General features: G+C 39.3%; 1 protein-coding gene and 1 pseudogene across 8 annotated transcripts in view; both read left to right on the forward strand.

The window, feature by feature from the left end:
* Positions 1 to 20,700, forward strand: part of LOC121314700 (poly(rC)-binding protein 3-like) — a 403,285-nt gene that overhangs the window by 242,462 nt on the left and 140,123 nt on the right. For all 8 annotated transcript variants that reach the window (XM_041248235.1, XM_041248236.1, XM_041248237.1 and 5 more), the window contains one exon: positions 17,204 to 17,303. The gene's annotated coding sequence lies outside the window, so the exon portion shown is untranslated. The remainder of the gene's footprint in view (positions 1 to 17,203; positions 17,304 to 20,700) is intronic.
* Positions 4,383 to 20,700, forward strand: part of LOC121313959 — a 36,871-nt pseudogene continuing 20,553 nt past the window's right edge.

The raw sequence follows: 20,700 nt of genomic DNA on the forward strand, positions 1-20,700 counted from the left end.
GTCAGATAATGCTTATCTCCCCCTCCTTGTTTTCTATGTATCTAAATTAAATCAAAGGCGCACTCACAGGAATGTTCTAGCAGCCAGGGGGCAAAAATGCAGTCAAAACACTATCTTGCTGCTGCCTGATGTTGGGATACTGTCTGCCTGTGAAAAATGTGTTGGACTTCCCTGATTATAATACCACTGCACAGAAGGGGGCAGTGTAGGACACAAAACAGCAAAACATGTTCACAGAGCATGATTGGCTATTAAATAGCATTGTGTTACGATGAGCAGGCTGGTTTGATGTTAATCCAGTCAGTATAAAGAGTCCAGACATGGATTAAAGGTGCAAGCACAGAGAATCTTTTTTTTTTTTTTTTAAAGGCTTTAAAATAATCACTCATTTATCAAAAACACTTAGATGAGCTTCAACCACTGTTGCGTGAGCTTGGCTTATCTTAGGTTTGGACTTTGGATGTAACCCGTATCTACTCCATCACAATAAATATGCATGTCTCTTGTAACCATTTGGTGTTGCTTAGGGAGCAGGTGCAGGGGCTTCCCTATTAAGTATGAAATGTGTATTGACCATGTGTACTGTGCATTGCTCACTGATGCATCCAGCCTCGGCTGGGGTGCTGTGTGGAACAGCAGGGGATTGCAAGGAGTATGGAAACCCTCGTGGCAGGGTCTCCATATAAATATTTTGGAAATGCAGGCAGTGTTTCTAGCCTTGCAAAATTTTTTACAGGAGGTTCAGGGGAGACAAGTGCTCGTTCGGAGGCTTACATAAACCACCAGGGCAGCCTCAGGTCCCCATGTGTCCATCGGGTGGCCCACAAGCTGTTGCTTTGGATGCACCATTACCCCCTTTCACTGAGAGCAGTGCATCTGCCAGGGGTGAGGAATCGGGCAGCAGACCTCCTTTCAAGGGGAGTCCCTATAGCCCCAGAATGGAGGCTTCACCCAGATCTGGTGAGCCTCATTTGGCAGCGATTCAGGAGAGCACACGTGGACACGTGGAGGCACACTTTTTGCCTCCTAAGAATCGGCCCATTGTCCACTCTGGTTCTCCATGACAGGAGACAGGGACCCGCTAGTAATAGATAGAGAGCGACAGCTCCATACACTTTGCCCAGTGCGGGCATTAGCGTATTGTGAGGACAGAACTCAAAGTTGGAGGCAGTTGGAACAGTTTTTTTTTTATCTGTTATGAGGCTAAGTCCCACCGGAAAACCCTATCTAAACAGAGGCTGTCAAAATGGATTACAGACACAATCAAGACTGCATATGACCGAGCCAACTTGCCCTCTGCAGAAAAGCTCACTGCCCATTCTACCTGGGGCATGGTAACTTCATGGGCTTTGTTCCAGGGTGCATCTGTCAGGGACTTTTGCAATGCAGCAGTGTGGTCTACTCCCCATACTATTATGCGGTTCTGTCAGCTGAATGTTGTGGATCCACAAAACCCTGGTTTTGGAATGAGAGTGTTAAGGGCAGCCTCGAGCTTGACCCTTACTGCATGAACATAGAGGTGAGTTTCCTCTTTTTTCAGCCCTATCTACTTATACTAGGGTTCCTCATGGTAATGTGCAAGGTGGCCTTGGCCAAGCCTTATAGCATTCCAGCTGGTTTGCAATACTGCCTTGCGACAGCTTTGGTATTCATACCCATAAGGCAATGGTCACATTTCGTACTTGACAGGGAATGTTAGGTTATTATCATAACCCTGGTTGCCTGAAATAGAAATGTAACCATTGACCTTCAAGGTCACTGCGTCTAAGATTGCAGCAGGCTGAAGGAAATATGATAATGTTTGTGTCAGCGTCACAGGCACTGTGTGTAGCTTTGATATATCTATTCAGGTTAGATGGTATTAAAGGTTAAATACCCATGAGGTAATAGATAAATTTCTATTTCAGGGAACCACGGTTATGATAATAACCTAACATTCTCCCAAGTTAACCAAATAGTCTATTAATTAACCTCCTTATTTTAGCCCTGGGTCGAACACTCGTTCTCGTATTCCACCTTCCTCTTCTCCCCCTCCAAAACATATCGCCACCTCTGCAATGGTCTCCCTCTGGGGGCAAGTGACTTCACTTCTCAACCTTAGGCCCAGCCGATCTGGCCTCGACCTCCGAGAGGTCGAGGGGACCCCAGGTCAAATCTATCTTATCAGGCTCTCTATCATTCCACGTTCCCTCTGGGGGCAGCATATATGCTCCCAGCCTTGGAGACCGATAGGTTTGGTCTCACGTCTGAGAGGGTAGTATCTCCATGAGCCAGGAGGCAACCCTGCACTGTTCTCAAATCTCCATTTTCTAACACTTGTTCCCCTTGGAGTCAGGATAAATGCTCTCCCTGAACCAGGGGGAAACCTTGTATTCTTTACTAACAACTTGTTTTCATCTATGCCAGTGCTCCTCTCTGGTCCATTTGCATGTTCATTTCCTTCTCTCATTCAGAATTTCTGTCTCAGAGGTTGGCTTTGCCAATCTCTCGAAGCGTAGGCATTCCTTGTTAGTCAGGGCAACTTTTAGTCTTTTGAAATGTATCCTCAATTCTACTCTTCATTTTCCCCTTGGGGGAAGTAATGCTTGCTTCCCAGCCTTGGAGGCCAATCAGTTCGGTCTCACCTCCATGAGGGCGGCTCTCTGCAAGCCAAGCGGAAAGCATGTCCTCTTCCTAAAGTCACAAGCACATCATTCCTATTTCAAGTCCCAGGTCTTATTCTTTGTAGCTCTTTCATATGTTCCATGAAATGATAAGTTAGCCAACGGGCTGTAGAATTGCAGTTCTTGGCTATGTTGAAGGCTCTGGATACTAAACAAAGCTGCTGCTTCCCATTGAATTTGCTGATATGGGGCATACAAAGACAGACGTACACTACTGTGTATTATTGGGCTTTTATTGTTGGAGGATGTTTTTTTTTCTTTTTTTTTTACAGGCTTCAACTTAATAAAGTTGAGTACTAAATAAAAGTACATGTCTTGGTCATATTTGCCCGACAGAAGAGAGAATTAATAATAATAAATGTAACAAGATGAGTTAGTTATAAGTAACCACACTCCCATCATTTTTTTCACAGCTGTTTGCAGATCCAAGATCGCTAAATCTTCCACATTGAAACCAATCCATGCATCCACTCATAAGGGTGACTTAATGTATTCACTTAGCCATTTTCTGGGGTTGTTGATGGAATTTCCAACAAGGCATGTTGCTATTTGGTTTTTATTAAACTAAAATGCAGCATGTTGAAAATCTGACAGCTGGGCTGTTACTGTAGGTTACAAATCCAATTGCAGTGGCAGGGCAAGCGGAATGAACATCACATTTCCCAGCTGTCAAACGTAAAGACAAGAAAAGGAAGAGAGAAAAAAAGGCCAAATAGTCCCCAGTATAGTTTTAGAGTCCTCATTCAAAATCCATCTTCCTGTCTGTCTGTTGCACTCTACGTGGTGAAATTGAAAAAAAAAAAGTCTTGAATGTGAACAAAAACAAAACACTTGTTCACAGAGCAAAATAAAAGATTTAAACAAAATAATCACGACCACAAACAATAACAAAACCCAAGGTCAGGCTGGGCAAGTGCGTTCACGGTTCCTTAGTTTATTTTTGTAATTTTTTTGTACTCACCTCTCGCTCTCCCGTACTCTCCTCTGTACACACCCACCAGGAACTGAGAGCATAGCAGGCTTTTTATACCGTGACCGAGGGGTTTAACTAGTTAGTAATTATTCTATTACCCCGCAGCCACCGTCTGCACAAGTTTATTAATTAGTTAATGGGGTTTCCCATCCACATTGCAACACCCTACAAAAACAAAACAATAACAAAACAACGTGGCTACACCGTCATAAATACAATACATAAATAAATCATAATACACACAAATACAAAACAATAAATTGCACAACGGCGGAGGGGAAACCCCATTCTAAAATTAAATAAAGAATAATATACAGTACTCCTCGCCCTGTCCCCCCCCCCCCCCCCCCCCCCCCCCTTGTGCAAAGCGCACATGGCCCCAACGGCCAACTCCCCCCTCAGTCTCAAAGTCCCGGAAGAGGGGAAGCAAGGTGTCGATGGTGGTGGCCATGGTGGGAGGTCCTTCACCCTCCACTCCTTCATGGTTGGCAGCTCCCTCTTCTGGGGCTTCAGCGACCGTTTCTCCTGCCGCAAAAGTGCGATGGGGGAAGCTTGTCTCCTGACTTCCCGCCACTTCTTTGTGGTCGGCAGCTCCCTTCTATGGGGCTCCAGCCACAGTATTTCCAGGCAGCAACCCCTGGATCTGGTGACGTTCCCAGGCAAAGCAGAGCAGGCAGCGACCCCAGGCAAAACAGAGCCCTCAGCAACCCTAGGAGAAGCAAAGAAGAAACAGGTAACCCCAGGGGATGCAGGACCTCCAGCACCCCCAGGTGAAGCGGGACCCTCGGCAACCCCAGGTGAAGTGGGACCTTCGGCAACTCCAGGTAAAGCGGGACCCTCGGCAACCCCAGGGGAAAAAAAGGAGACACAGGCAGCCCCAGGTGATGCGGAGCAGCAGGCAACTCCAGGCGATGCGGAGCAGCAGGCAACCCCAGGCAATCCAGACATGGCATCCCTGAGTGGAGTGGGCGTGGCATACCTGGGCGGTGCAAGGCAGGCACCCCTGGGTGGCGCAAAGGTAGGCAACTTTGGGCGGTGCACGGCAGGTATCCATGGGCGGTGGTGATGGCAGCACCGGACCCTTGGGAGGCGACGGCAGCAGCAGACCCTCGGGAGGAGACTGCAAGAGGGGTGCCAGGACTAGCTGTGGTACTGGGTATTGCCCTCTCTACAGCCGCTGCGACCCCGGCAGTTTTCCCCCCGTGCTCCCCTCAGCAACCTATGCAGCGGCTGCTGAGGTCCGGCAGCATCCTGCCCTGGTCCCTCCGATAGTGAAGGGAGAGGCAGCTCCTGCTGCTCTTCCTCTGGCGGGGGTGGAGACAGAGGCAGCACCTGCTGCTCTGCTCCAGGTGATGATGGTGGTGGATGCAGAGGCAGCTCCCTCTGCTCTGCTCCTGGCGAGGGCGGCAGGGGCTCCTTCCCTTATGGCGGCAAAGCCAGCAGGGACTCCTCCCCTTCTAGCTGCTGGTTTATTTCAAACACAGAAAAAAATTAAATGTTTAAACAAAAACAAAACACTTGCTCACAGAGTGAAATAAAAGATTTAAACAAAATAATCAGAAATAAGGCAAGTGCCTTCACTGTTCCTTAGTTTTTTAGTTTAGATTTTTTTTTACTTGCCTCTCTCTCTCCCGTACTCTCCTCTATACACACCCACTAGGAACGGAGAGCGTAGCAGCTTTTCTATACCATGGCCGAGGTGTTTAAATAGTAATTATTCTATCACCCCTTGGCCACAATCTGCACAAGTTTATTAATTAGTGGATCGGGCTTCCCATCCACGCTGCAACACACTACCAAAACAATAACAAAACAACGCGTCTATGCCGTCATAAATACAATACATAAATAAATCATAATACACACAAATACAAAACAATAAATTGCACAGCGCCAGAGGGGAAACCCCGTTCTGAAAATAAATAAACAATAATATACAGGACTCCTCGCCCTGTCACGGTGAAAAAAAAAGTAGAAAAATAAACTAGCTACAGAAAATAGAGATTGTAAAAGAGCAACTGTAACAGAAACACTGTACCAATAATGAATTATTTTCAGAAGAAAGAACAAGCGTGTAACAAATATTGGATCTAATGAATATCGGTGTTGGCAACTGATTTTTCTTAGTTTTCCACTGTCTTATCAGTTGGTTTCCCTTTCAAGACAGATGCTGCACTAATATTCATCAATTACATCTCTCACAGTGTCTGATTTGATTTGCAAGTGCCATGATGACCTAAGGACAGTGTGGGCTGAAATGCCATTGCAATGAGTGACTGTACATCATTTGCACTCTACTTCAGGAAAAATGCATAACTAAATCTAATCAACATGCAAGTATTTCTTTTTTTGATTTAGGGCTTCAAATGTACTGAAATGCATCTAGGCAGGCAGTCAAGAGAACCTAGTGAAGACTGACCTTGCTGTGGCTAATAAATCATTTTGATACAGTGTCACAGGGTTTGGCACAACGATTTCAGATGATTTTCTTTGTGCACTACCAATATACTTTGGTCCAAGAGCATGAGTACTTGTTTACCATTGTCAGTACAACAGCAGATAGAATAATTCATCAGGTATTTTTAAAAGATGTTTTCCAAACTGCAGTAAAACATAAAATGAAGTCCCAAGGAAAATTCCTTTTAAAATCTGAGTAGGCCATTGTAACCAAAAGAAACTGATCCATTACTTTATAAGTCCCTCTGACAAAGTCTCCAGTTATTCAAATTGGCATGTTTTGGGATTATTATTTACAAAATAGGTCAAATTGATGCACAGAGAATTCAATTGACCCACTTTTGTCTTTGTATCCTGTCAACTTGGGCTGTTACAACAATGTAAGTACTGCTGTGATTGGTATGCTTGCATACAGTCGTAGACAAATATATTGGCACCCTACACTTCATATAAGATCATTCAAGAAAACCTGTTAAATAAAGCCACTCATGAATATGACAAAGACTAAAATACACAATTTAATTGTGACAGGGAGAAAGCCCTCCTGCTGTAAATAGTGTGGGTGTGGGAATGTAAGGTTGGCAGTGAAGGGGTTAAATCTGTCCCTGCCAGCGAACACAGGTGTGACCATTCCCCAATTACATAACTGTTGCTAACTGGGGAGAAACCTGATGTATAAAAAGGAAGCAAAATCCTTTGTTTGTTGAAAGAGTTTGTGCTGTGATTTTTGTATTGTTTTGCAACGCTGTAATGAAGGCTAATGTCCGGCTGTGGAAGGCTGACAAGGGAGACAGAAAATTGGATTTTCTAAACCAAAATAATAATCAAATAATAATTTCTAAACCAAATAATATTTCTAAACCAAAATATTAATCCAAAACAGAAGGTACAAAGAAAATGAGAAAATAAAACACTAGTAATCAACACCAGTAATAGTGCTGCACTCACTGACCGTCGCTATCCGCATGGCCCGGATCTCCGTCCTACGCTCACAAGTTCCCCCAACCTGTTATGGAGATACTTTCCAGGGCTCTGCCCAAGTTTTTCCCGCTACTAAACAAAATCCCTTTTCTTTCTTTTTATTTTGTTTTGTTCTCGTTCCTTTCCGGCTGTGCTTAGTCCAGCAGGAGCACTTCAGCTGGTTCGTTTTTTGTATTAAAGGGGCAGGTCTGAGGGGACAACAGGGCATTATTTTATAAGCCCAGCAATCCCCCACCTCTGAGCCACTCAGAGAGAGGGAAAGCCAACACACCCTCTTCCCCACCTCTCCGTGTCATTGCCATGACTGACAGTCGGATCTTACGAGGCTGCTGACAGCTTCCTGCAGTACCATGTATGCATCAGACAGTCAGCACAGATCTCTCTTCCAGCACACCATAAGCCATTTGGGTACCCCTTATAGGCAGTCTAATTCAAGAGCACAAACATTTAAAAAGAAAAAAAATGTTTTTATTGACTTCCCTGTATGACAATATACCTCTTTGCAGTAGTGTTCTGAGGATAGTTAGCTTGAATATTCAGGTTGAAATAGATTAAATTGCAATTAAATTATGCTGAATGTCCTTGTCTAATTTTGATTTGCATGGAAATTAAATATTGGTCCTAAACAGGCTAGGGAAAATAAATTGCAGTGTCTGCTATTACTCACTTGCACTGGTTTCAAAGTAAGGGCTTTTAAGTACTGTTAGTGTCAAACGGTTTTGGGTACAGGGCTGCAATGATTAACCAATGTAATTTAATAATTACAACTTTTGCATTAATCAGGAAAATCAAATCGATTTATTGTGCAGTCACAAATTGATATATTGTGTTACTTATTCATTATTTGTTTGTTCAATGTTATGGAAAATCCATATTATAATTGGTTGTTAAACACATAAGAGCAATGTAACCTCAGCTTTAGGAGTGTTTATACTTGGAGACAGGAGCATGGGCTTACATATGAAACCAAAGAAGCGACTGCACTTTCTCACCAATAAAAGCCTTTTAGGTTGAGATCTGAACTAAGAATTGCATGACTGGCACTCATTTCAAGTGTGAATAATCAATGCCACGGCTGAGTTAGTGGCCATGTTGTATAGAGAGCAGGCAATTGGGACCCTGTTTCCCAGTATAGACTCTAATGTCACATGTTTGCATGTAACCATCATCTGAAACCTCACCTGATACCTACTTTGAACTGTAATGGCTGTAGAGTCTAAATACAGAATTGGGGCATTTGTTACATCCCTCAACTGTGTGAAGCAGTGTACTGTACATCAAATTAGCAACACACTATGCATTTTAACTGCAGTTGTTTGATATGTTGCTTTTCTTACAATATTTCAGTAATCCAAATGAAGAAGGAAGGGGACAGGGTATTTTTAGAATCAAACCTTTGCATCTGTAGCTACTTGCTAAAAATGTGGTAACTCTACAATTGAAGGTACATTAAAAATATATTGGAAGACAGATATTCAAGCTGAGATGAGATTTTGACTGAAAGGTGATGGAGAGGATTTCTTGCTATCACAGTTACACACATTCTGACGGCAGTTATGTTGTTATTGATCGGGGACATTCGCAGCAGTAAATTACAATAATTCCCACGGATATTGACTAATAGAAATGTCTTTCTGACTACTTGCCTGCAATCCATCAATGTTATTTATCACTTTACAACTTAAAATAACAACCTTTTAATGTTAAGGTTAGATATAAGGTGTTCATTGGCAAGATGTATTGGTTTGGTGGTTCTGTATGGTATGAGAAAAACAACTTTATAACACTTGCAGTATGTGTCTTTAATTTGTCTTGTCTTGTCTTCAACCTTCCTCAATCCGAGGGTTGGTGGCCTTATGTACAAATCTTCGTCAATGAACTCTGTCTTGAGCTTTCCTCGTCGCTTCTTCAGTTGTAAGGTCCATCCATGTTCTAATATTGTCCATCCATGTTGTCCTTGGTTTCCCTCGTGTTTGTGAACCAGGTGTTGTACCTTGTAATATCTGTTCTCCAAACAGTCTCCTTCCTTCCGTGTAATGTGACCATAGTAGACCAGTTTCCTTCTTTTGATGTTGTCCAGTATATCCCTCCATAAACTGTAATTACACTAATGTTACATAGTATTTACAAAATAATGTGCAACAGTCTTGTATGCAATATAATTACAAAATATGTGCCTACAATTAAAAAAAAAAAAAAAAAAAAAAAAAAACTTGAGGTACTAAAGCTAACCTTTTGCTACCTTGTAGTGTTGATTAATGGATCAGCTCACCAGATCTCAAGCGATCTTAGACTGATCAAGTCAAGTTCAACCTAATCACAATCACTGTACCAAGCTTGTAGACCTATTTTTTTATATCATGTGTACTGTATGGGGGAGATTTTTCCCTGGTAAAGAACCAAGTAGGCTGTTAATGATGGTATTTACTGCTTGAAAATGACTCAGTTCACGTCGAGTTCAATAGGACAATAGTAGCAGTCATAAGACTGGATTAGGAATTAAATCAATAGTGTTTACTATAGGTATTTATCCACAGCATCAGTGTGTGCTGTGCATGTCCTGTCTTTTGACGTAAAGTACAAAGCTTTTTCAAAAGACAGATAAGCGTTTATGAAGAGCTGACTTCCTGCAAGATAACCAAATGAGAAATAATGCAATTACAATTGGGCAGGAGGGAACGAGGATACAATTCTAGTCAGTTCAAGAGACATATTTTCAGTTTCATGCTTTGAAAAAGCTTAGGCTGGGTTCGGTTGGAATGTATGGTTTGCGGTTCGGGTGCGGGTCAGAAAATGTCATTTTCGGGTCAGACTTAAGTCTGAATTTGAATCGATAAAAACGTTTTATGTCCTTTCATTGTACTCATCTGTAACCCTTTCCCAAATAATGTATTCGAAGGTAAATGTACCGGTATTTCCTGCATTGAATCAGAAGGCGATTAGGGAGGAGTCAGCTGATTAAGCTGTGTTCTCAGTTTGTTTTGCCACTTGCTTGATAAATCGCAATATCCTTTTATCGTGTCTGCTTGGTGATATTAAAAATGTATGCTAACCATGGTTTTAAAATCATTAACAATGTTATCAAATTGTATTTATTAGTTGGATAACATTTAATCATTTAAACTTTATTAACACCCCAAAAATGGACTACTTGGTATTTTGTTGGGGTGTACTGATACTCATATTTGCCAAGTAATTACCTTTAAGAAGTATTTGTCAGCTGGTGTAAACTAAATCAAAACCCACCAATTTGATTTCAAAACAAGAACAGCTGCCCTTCCGTCATCTTTACAACTGAGTAAAAATCAATGACAATTCCCGCACTGAGTGTTTTATAAGCCAAGCGGAAGCAAATCTTCCTCTCTTCCAGGGTACTGACATTTTACTGCTGTACTGAGGCCGTAAACTGACAATGAAAATATCATGCAAAACTAGAGAATGCAGTTGATTCGTGACATAAACGTGATCTTTCGTTAAACCTAACTCTGGGATATGTATTTCTTTGTCGAGTTTAATCAAAAATTACACCTTGCCCAAGACTACAATCCCACAAGTTACTGCAGAGATGACACATTTCTAAGGAAACTAAAAAAAATTATTTCATATCAAAAGGATGAAAGAATGTATGACAGATATTCGCTTATACTATATAAGAGCTTTATCTAACCAGATCACAACATGTTCTATATTAAATAGCACTGTCAAATTGTTATTGATTGATACCTTTTCTAATCTAACCCTACAGAATCTATATCACACAAGCAGGGCCAGATTAACCCATCACAGGGCCATAGGCAAACACTTCTGGTCCCCTATCTTCTTATATGAATAACAACAAATATATGATTTATATATATATATATATATATATATATATATATATATATATATATATATATATATATATATATATATAGATTAGCTTAACTCACTCTCCAGCAATTTGCAAAGTGTATCATTTTCGTTTTTAAGTTATTATACATGGTTTTGATCAGAAACAGTAAATTATGCTGAATTCTAGTTATTAATTAGGGCGAAAGTTTCACACGCTGCTTTGAACTGAACGACTAACCGAATCTACCAGAAACAGTTTAATTGATGGCGGTGCTAAATGCATTTCAAAATAAATTCTGAAAAACCTGAAGCCTACGTCAAATCCCATAGTGGAGACTGATAATCACCTTTCCTGATTTACTGAATAAAAATAAAACCGCTTGAATATGGTCAAGAACACCATATGTTAATTGCTACCCAATTATATACTTATATATAGGAGGGTGCTCAAACTTTTGTCCACTAACTGTAGGTCATCCATAGTCCTCAAAAATATATATTAAATAAACAAACATACCTGCATGTTGTCGTGTAGTCAAATCAGGGTTGCCAGTCTTGTCATTTTGATAGTCAGAATTCCATTCAGAGTGTCTGTAGACAATTAATTTCTAATGTCTGTTTTTACAAGGTTCATCTGAGAAAAACAAAAAAACAAAAACCTTGTTCTAATCTTGCAGTACTGTGTGGCAAAGCCAACTTATTAATGGCAACCTTGGCAGGTGTAGGAAAACGTGACTGTCCACTAGGTGTAGACAAGAGAGCAATCTTGTGCCAGTTTTCACCAGCTGCCAGATCCTGTCTTAGATCAATTAAGTCAGTCACTAAATTCCATCTGGGCTATCCAGCATATTTCCAATAACAAAAAAGCATTGCAAGCTGGACGGTGTCTCCTGAACTGGCTTTGTTTTGGCTACTTGTTTGAAGAACACGTAAACTAATTTCAGCACAGTATTTTTAATTTGTATTCTTCTTTAAATACTTTTCACTGCCATCGCATAAGGTGTAGGTATATGTCATTTGAGTTGATTGGGAAAGCCGCAAGCAATACAAAATATATCACATTTCGATTCAAAATCACAGACATTTTTTAGTTATTCACGTTTTAGTGTTCAATTGTGACTTTTTTTTACTGACTGGCCTCAATGGACAGTTGGCATCTTTAAGTCAAAGGCAGTTTAACTTGGCTTACTTCTTTCTCAGTCATCAGCACAGCAAAGGCAGAGAGCTTTCCTTGCTTTACTGTTCATCGGATATGGTTTTTGACAGTGAGCAAGACAGTAAATTCTGGGTCTGCCAGTTTGATTTTGTGTTGAAATGTCAGTAAGTGAAGTTCTTCCAGTTTGCGCGCAATTCCATATCTGTTTAAAAAAATTAAAAAATATTCATTTTGGGTCCCCCCGTGACTTTGAGCCCTAGGCAGTGACCAGTTTGCCTGTGCGTTAATCCGGCCCTGCATACAACACTTTCTGTTACATCATTTTTGTTTCTTGTTCTATGTAGCTGCCCCTTTCCTGCCTCAGGGCCTCCCTGGAAGTGAGGAGTCAGAGAATAAATGTCACTGAAATAAACAAAAAATAAAACATCACATTAATAAACCTCGAAAACCATTTATTCCTTTCTGCAGAAGTAAGACCACTGTACAAAAAACTAAAATTCTTGAGGAACAAGCAAAGGAAAAAACAAGTGGGAATAAAATGGGCTGTCAGTTTCTAAAGGTTAGAACATTAAAATCACCTATTAATGTTTCTCTGCTCCCTGCTTGAATACTGTTAAACGGAAGAAAAAAAATCCCACTTTGCAAAAATACAGTGGGAATGAGGATTCTGATCTTTCAATGCCTTTTACAATAACATTGCACCAAAAATTGTATTCATAACCTTATCTCCCTTTTGTATCTTGAAATATGGTGATACAAATCTGACACTTTTGAAAGCATATCTATAAAGTACTACTTTAAATATATACATACATACAGTACATACATACATACTTACTTGCATATATATATATATATATATATATATATATATATGTGTGTGTGTGTGTGTGTGTGTGTGTGTGTGTGTGTGTGTGTGTGTGTGTGTGTGTATATATATATATATATATATATATATATATATATATATATATATATATATATATATATATATATATATATATTATATACTGCCTGGCCACTTTGTTATGACCTGTACATAATATTGGGTTGGGCCACAGTTTGCCCTGATCATAGCATTGACATGATGTGGCAAAGACTCCACAAGGTGCTGGTAGGATTCCCTTAATTCACTTAGTGCACAGAGGTAGGCAAAAGATCGTAATGACGAATGCATTCTTCAAGTTCATACTATGCTGAATTAGAATGAGATCCAGGGTATGTGGTGGCCATGGGAGATGCCTGAAGTCTCAATCATACTCCTCAAGCCATTTGCGCACTATTCTTGCATGGTGGATGGTTGGATTATCATCATGAAATTAGCCATCCACAAAGATGCTTAAGTAAACAACAATATTTGTTAATACTTAAGTAATGGCTCAGGGTATATCAGGAGAGCATGCTGCACATCAGGGACGTCAAATCCAGTCAGGTAGATACAGTCCTAATAAAGTACAGTAAAGTGGCATATGTACAGAAACCATTGCTGGTTTTAGTTGTGGTATTTAACAAACAAACTATATTCTTATTTCTCCTTGGCCTATTTAAAACCAGAATCTTTATTTGTAAAAGCTCTAAATGTTAAAATATTCTGTTACACCCATTAATTTTGCAGAATCAGTGTGTAATCTACTCAGTTTATAATGTTTATTATACCCGCGCTGGCAACTTGATACCTGCCTGTTGTCGGCAACAATCAACAACATAAGTTTGCATAGAGACTTGCCCATTCCCTGGGTTTAAGGGTGATGGACCCAAAACGAATGTACAGAGTTGACATGCCAAATTAAAAAAAAATGTGTGCACTTGAATCTGATCAAAACCCTAACCCTATTCTAGCTTGCAACTGGTTTACATGCAGACTATATGGAGGATTTGGGAATTGATTCCACAAATTTGTAGCTTGTATCCAATTAGATGCATATACATTGTTTTGCTTTACCCCTTAATGTGGTCCTCTTACTACTGATATTGCTTATGCGGTTCAATTTGAGTTCAGTGTCTCCTGGCTGTATTTTCCCAGTGCCAGAGCAGGCTCTTGACAGTTCTGAATGAGCAAGGTTTGTATTATTTTTTTTTTCTGTTCCTTGTCTGAGGTGGTTTAGTACAGTAGTAGGTGTGCTGTGTGCCTGATATGGTAACTGCTATCTTTTTCTGCTTTCCGCATATTCTGCCTCAGGTGTACAAACATCACATCTCCTTACTCTAGTCAGCTGCCTGCTGCTACCAGACAACAGTGACATTTCCAAAGCTAGTGAAGCAGGAATTTCTTAAGCAAGCTCACATTCCCCGCAAGGTAGATTGCATGAGAAGGTAGGCAGGCTGGTTGGAGTCATTAGGATACTAAAAGTATTCTAAATGTAGCTGCTTTGATTATGGTAATGAACTTACCACTAGGTGGTCTGTAGTCCTAAATGTGTTTGAAATTTATAGGAATATAATATGCTCAAAAACATGGCAGATGTAGGAAAAGTTATTTTACACTTCATCCCAGTCCTCCCCGGTACAACAGTCCATCAGGAAAGGCAACAGTCAAATAGCATGTGATAATGGTGATGAGCTGATTCTAAATACCTTTGATATCACCCTCATCGAAAGTTTTGATAGCAATTAGTGGTTCAGGATATAGGTCAATACTAAATTGAATTTCCATGTCACATTGAACAAAAAGCTAAGTATTAAGTTCTACACTTGACAGGAAAAGCACGCTGCTTTACCAGCCAGTGGTACAGCTACAGCTGAGTAGCGTAATGATACTCAGACTGTGACAAAATAATAAAATAAAAAGAAGTACTCAGTCCAGTTTTGGATGCATGCTACATTGAAATAAATGCAGTCTCTGACCTGTTTCTTTCTTCCTTCTTTAGTTCCACTTTTCTCTGACTCTCCTTGGCTGATCTCACCAACTCTCTCTGTTAGTTTTTTTCTTTTAATTTACCGTGGTTAACTTTTTATTAGGGTTAAATCAGTGATTGAACCTTTTGTTGTTGGTAAATGCACCTGCTGATTAAATTAAAGAAACACAGCATGGTATATTTAGAGGTGTCATGCATTTGTTTGTTTGCTTGTTTTTTTTTTTTTTTACCGCCGATTGAGTCTTAAGAAATGCATGCTGGGATGTTGTATAAATGTAGTCGTTTTCACAGACAGCACCAGACTGATGTTTGATATAGCTGTTTGGAATTTGAACGCACTTGCAATTTAACATAGTGACTGTTACTTGTGGTGTCTGTGGAACCTTCACCTGTGTACATGGGTAATAACGCACTATGAATAGGAAAATAAACTCCTATATAACCTCTACAGCCTAGTGTCTAAATTATAATTATTACTGTGAGACACTCAAGTGTCTGTCTGGGGCTGTTACTGAAGGATCTGCCAAAGCAGAGCTCAGATCTTAACCTTTTTTAGTGGGGTATTTATTTTCAGTTATTTGTAAAACACTGATTGCAGTGAACCAAGTCTTTGGATGCAGTTTGTTTTTGTGAAATAAATGTAAGTGGGTATGGCTTAGTACTAACTTTCCTTCAATCATACAGTCAAAAAAGTATTTTTCTGAAACTGAATTACCGTTGCTCCCCAGCAGGCATCTATGAAGGTCAAGCTTAATGAGGGGGGAGTCAGTGATGCTATATTCACCTCTAATAGATCTAGGCAGAAGCATACTGAACATGAGTGTTAAAGCAGTTATAGCTAAAAAAAAAAAAAAAAAAAATTACATTTTACCTGCTGTGCAATTTGATACATAGGTCTCAAAGGTGCAGAAACACATTGTATGGTAAACATGTATCTTGTATTCCATGTAAAGAATGGAAGCCAAGAACTTTAACCAAATGTGGATATCATAGCTTAAAATGAAAATACTTTGATGTAAAATGTACTATAACAGGTTTCTTTCCAAAGAGTACACTTGCTAAATATTTAGCTAACCACTGCAGGGCCTTGCAACTTCAAATAATCAATAAAATACAATACAGTCCAACTGTATTCTTCATGCACAGCATCCAGGGAGCTTTACAATAAAACCAACAATTACAAATAAAAGCCAGCGGCCAAGCAATCCAGCTAAAAAATAAGATATATAACTCAACCAGATATGTTTTTAAAATTGATTTTAAAGTTTCAATTACGCCAGCATACCTGATATGATTTGGGATAGAGTTCCAAAGGCAGGGATGAAACATAACTATTAAAGGCCCTTAGCCCTGGTGATTTCTGCCGACTTCTAGGAACTACCAGAAGTCCAGCCTTTACTGATCTCAGGGTACGACTAGGAGCAGAAAGTATCAACATTTCCGGCAGATATGGAGGCCTGTAGTGTTGCAGTGTTCATAAATCTTGTAGAACACAAAATATTCACTTTGAGATCTGGGTTAGAATCTGAAGTTAAATGTAAGGGATGTTTTTTTTTTTCTTAATAAAAGCATTTAGTTGACGTTGTACTTCAAAGTTTGTAATGGCTTGATTACTGGATAGGCACATGTTTTTTGGAAAACTGGGGAGTTTATTAAAATTACTTGCAACTCACCAGTTGATAGGGTTATCATATAGACCCAGATTAAATGATTTATTGCAAAGCATTCTTATACTTTTTGGGATGTAAGTTAATACAGGTGCCTTAGTAAAGAAGTCTTTAATTCAGTTTTTATTTGTTTTCCATTGAGAGAAACAAATGATTTCTCATATAATATGTAATGAAATATACCATTCTGTGGTACTGTATTATGATTAATCCTACATTTTCCTACAAATTAAGTTTAAAAAACTTCAAATGTAATTTGAATTTCCCTTACTGTTTTACGGTGCTAACTATCATTATGAGTGGTTCTGGGTTCTGTTGCTCCTATATTACCTGGCTTTGAGCTTGTCTGGAGAATCTTAAATTCCAGGACACAACAGCCTCCTACATTCCATTCTAGTTATTTTACAATGTAACCTTTCAATTCTGCCAGCCCCACCGACCATCTGTCTGCCTATATAAATATAGAATGATTACAAACACCATAAAATAGTAAAAATTGCAATTAAAATGACATTTGAAGCTTCTTACTCGTTAAGGTATAATAAGCAATTGCTCTCTTTTTGATCAGTCTTTCCTGTTATCCTGTAATTACTAGCTTTGATGTGCTTCTGTTTCAGGATATCACTGATATTTTGTCAAACTGTGATTGATACCGAAGTGCTGGACAGGAAGAGACGAGGCTCAAATCTGTACTAACAGCATAAACAACCACACACAGTGAGTAATTATTCTTCTGGAATTGTGTCATGAATGTGTGATTTTGTTTTCTGAGATTAAATCAAATATAGCCTACAAAGCTGGCTGCAGGGGATTCCTGACTTTACAAATTTAAAAACATGCACTATATCAATTTTCCATATGCAGTTTTTTTTCTTTTTAATAGCCCATTATGTCGAACTGTTATCTCATCTGCTGCAGAGCTGGTTATTTTTATAATCAATCATTTCCTATCAGATTGCACAGATAATTGTATAGTGATAAGGGTCCCGTCCTTCAGATGAGACGTAAAACCGAGTTCCTATTGTAAGTGACTCTGTACCAGCAGTTGTGATGCATTGTTCACCCTCTAGTCTCTGAATAAGATGCTCTAGATAAAAGTGCCTGCTAAATGACTAAATGCTAATATTATAATAATAATCTCAGCGTAACTGTAACAAGGTAGGATCATGGCCCAAGCTGTTATCGACAGAAAAGAGACCCAGAGACAGAAAGCTGCTGTTTAAGCCTGTATGTGCACATTGATTTAACAAAACCAATACAAAAACAGGAACAAAATAAACACGGCACAAGGGCCAAAAAAAAAAAAAGTTCAATCTAAAGACAAAAACAACCTTTATTAGCTTTCCCCAATGTCCTACACATTTTTTACATACCCAAGATATACAGGAACTGGGGAAGATAGAAACAATGAAACAATACATGCATTACTAAGTCAACAGTGCCAGGGTTTCTAGTGCGTTCTATTTAAGAGTGTTGGAGGTGCTCTCGTCTGACCACTAAACCTGTGGTGTATTTTTTCCTGCCACTGTGTATCTTTTATTTTGATTTAGCATGTTTGTATTAGTTTACTTCTTTTATGCACCAGTGAAATATTCTTTTGTGCTTTTGACCATTCCCTTTTCAGCACATTGCTGGTTCTCTGCCACACAATAGCACTGCATACTACTTGTATCTGACAGCTAAATGAACCAAAAACAAACTCATTTTGCAAATGGGTTTTTAATTTATTAGGATTATTTATGACTGCAAGAGGAACCTTGCATGCTGGTGTAATTAGGACAAGTGGTTTGGATAGGGGGTTCAATTACCAGTTTATAATCCTCCTCAGAAGCACACAGTCTCTGGTGGTTCGTGGATAATGTAGCGCAATGCGACACAGTTCAGTTCTTTTCATCTACTGTCCTTTGGTCTGTAATCTGCCATATGACATTACATTACATTGCACACATACATTGCAGTATATAAGGGCTAATGTGCAGTTGAAGCAAGTGAAGCAGTGGTAAAGTATATCTGTATCTTGGTATACCATTGCCAAGGAGTGATTCGTTGAGCAATGAAAAGACAGACAACGATAATCCAGGTACAATGATGTTTGGCAGAGCAAAGCTCTGCTCTTTTTAAATTGGCAGGGATGGGGTTAATGTCCCCTACCTGCCTGGGTTTATTATGGTCAGGTGGCTGGAGTTGATTAGGTTAATTAATGATCAATCAGCACCCAGCAACCTGACATAAAAGGAGGCCTCTGCTTCTCATTTGGGAAGAGGGAGCTGAGGAAGCAGGTTGGTGTTTTGTTTGTGTGTTTGAAAGTTTAAATCCAGTGAAGGCATTGCCCAGCCTGGAAATTGTTATTTTTGTTATTTTTACTTTTTGTCTTGCTTTATTTGTGTTTAAATCCCTTTATTTCGGCCCTTGTGTCCTATCATTTTTGTGTTTATTTATAATAAAATAGTTATTTTTTTGAACTACAGACTGTCTCTGGGCCTCTATCCACTCGCCTGCCTGCCACATGGTGTTTATTTTTGATCCTGGTGATCCTGGTGACCACAAATAATAATCCCACGCAATACACAGCAATGTGTATTGCACTGTTCTAAAGCATGAGTTCCAGTGCCAAATAATAACACAGTTACTTTATCACCCACAAATACACACACGATCACAAGTCCCTAGTGAGTGGTTTCAGTGCAAGTGGTGAAATACAATTCAATATGTGAACAAAGGTGCAGTGTTGTCCAGGTTCAAGCTGGCCTTAGGCAACAGCTCCTGGATTGTGTTCAGCCGTCTAATAAATCACAAACAAGCACAGTATTAGTCACGACAAATACAAACAAGCACACACAATATATTTTAATACTTTTCTCCTTCCGGGTTAGCGTTAACCATAACAAAGGAACAGATCATCTTGCTATGTCCCCTTATATACTGTCAATCAAACCCCCTTGGTTGACGATTGCAACCGCTCCTCCTATCCGTGCTGCCACATCGTTTCCCTTCCGGATCGATGATTTAGTATACCATAGCTCCGCCCCCTTTCAAGATGTCCAACGTTTGCCTGACCCTGGGAATGAATTGTCTGGCCATCCAGTCTAGGACATTCGGATTAATCATGTAGATTGCAACTCACCCAGGGGAGCCTAACTTTGTTTAAAAGTGTGGGGGGGCTAAAGGTAAAGAACAACAACCGAGCGTAGCAAGGCAAATTTTATTTTTGCCAAGAAGCTCTGGTTTTTTAGTCTATGTAAATAGCAGCAAACTAAAATAGCTTAAATATATACAGTACATAAAGTGAAAGTAGCATAATTCACGATAGCTCACTCCATGTTGCTGCAGCAGTACAGTACTTTTATGACAGCGACTGTCACAACAGATACACCTGCAACAGATCACAATATTCATTCAATATTTTGCACAATACATACAATTTGTTTGTGATACTAAAATGGACAACAAGTGGACAAATAACTGTAAACAATGAGATTCTTTTTTTATACTCTTTTTATTTTATACAATTTTTGAATAATTTATGGACATAATGTAGCGTAAATGTTTATTATTAAAGAATGGGAGTTTACATTATTAGCAAGAACACAAGTTTCGATAGAAAGCTGAACTTTTTCACTGAAATAAAATCAGGGGTATGTGATTTTGAAATGCTACATTTACTGCTACTTAATCTAAGTAAAAAAAAAAAGATTTTTGTGGCAATTGAACTTAAACGCGTTCATGGTCCTGCGGCAACATTAACCTGCTAACTTCTTATTTCATTTTTAATAACGGTCTTTTACTCTCTTTTCTTTACCTTTTTTAAAGAGTTTTTGGTAGTAAAAAACTCCATCTCTCCTGACCACCGTTCCTGCCATTCCCTTAATAAACAAAGTTTTTTTTTTAATTTATTAATTTTTTTATTATTTGATATTCTTAGCTTATGGCGCACAGATCTTGGGTCAAACCAATATGTTAGTGTAGGGGGAATTGACTGTGAGTGTTTATAATTTTGGCCCATCCTCTAAACACCTTTTCAATTTTTTGATTTTATTTTAAACCTTTAAAGACAAAAACAACGTTAAATTTAGTGTAATGTGTATATAACGAACGAAAAAAGTAGAGGGGCCCC

This window comes from Polyodon spathula, chromosome 4 (genome assembly GCF_017654505.1).
Source record: "Polyodon spathula isolate WHYD16114869_AA chromosome 4, ASM1765450v1, whole genome shotgun sequence".
Lineage (NCBI taxonomy): Eukaryota > Metazoa > Chordata > Actinopteri > Acipenseriformes > Polyodontidae > Polyodon > Polyodon spathula.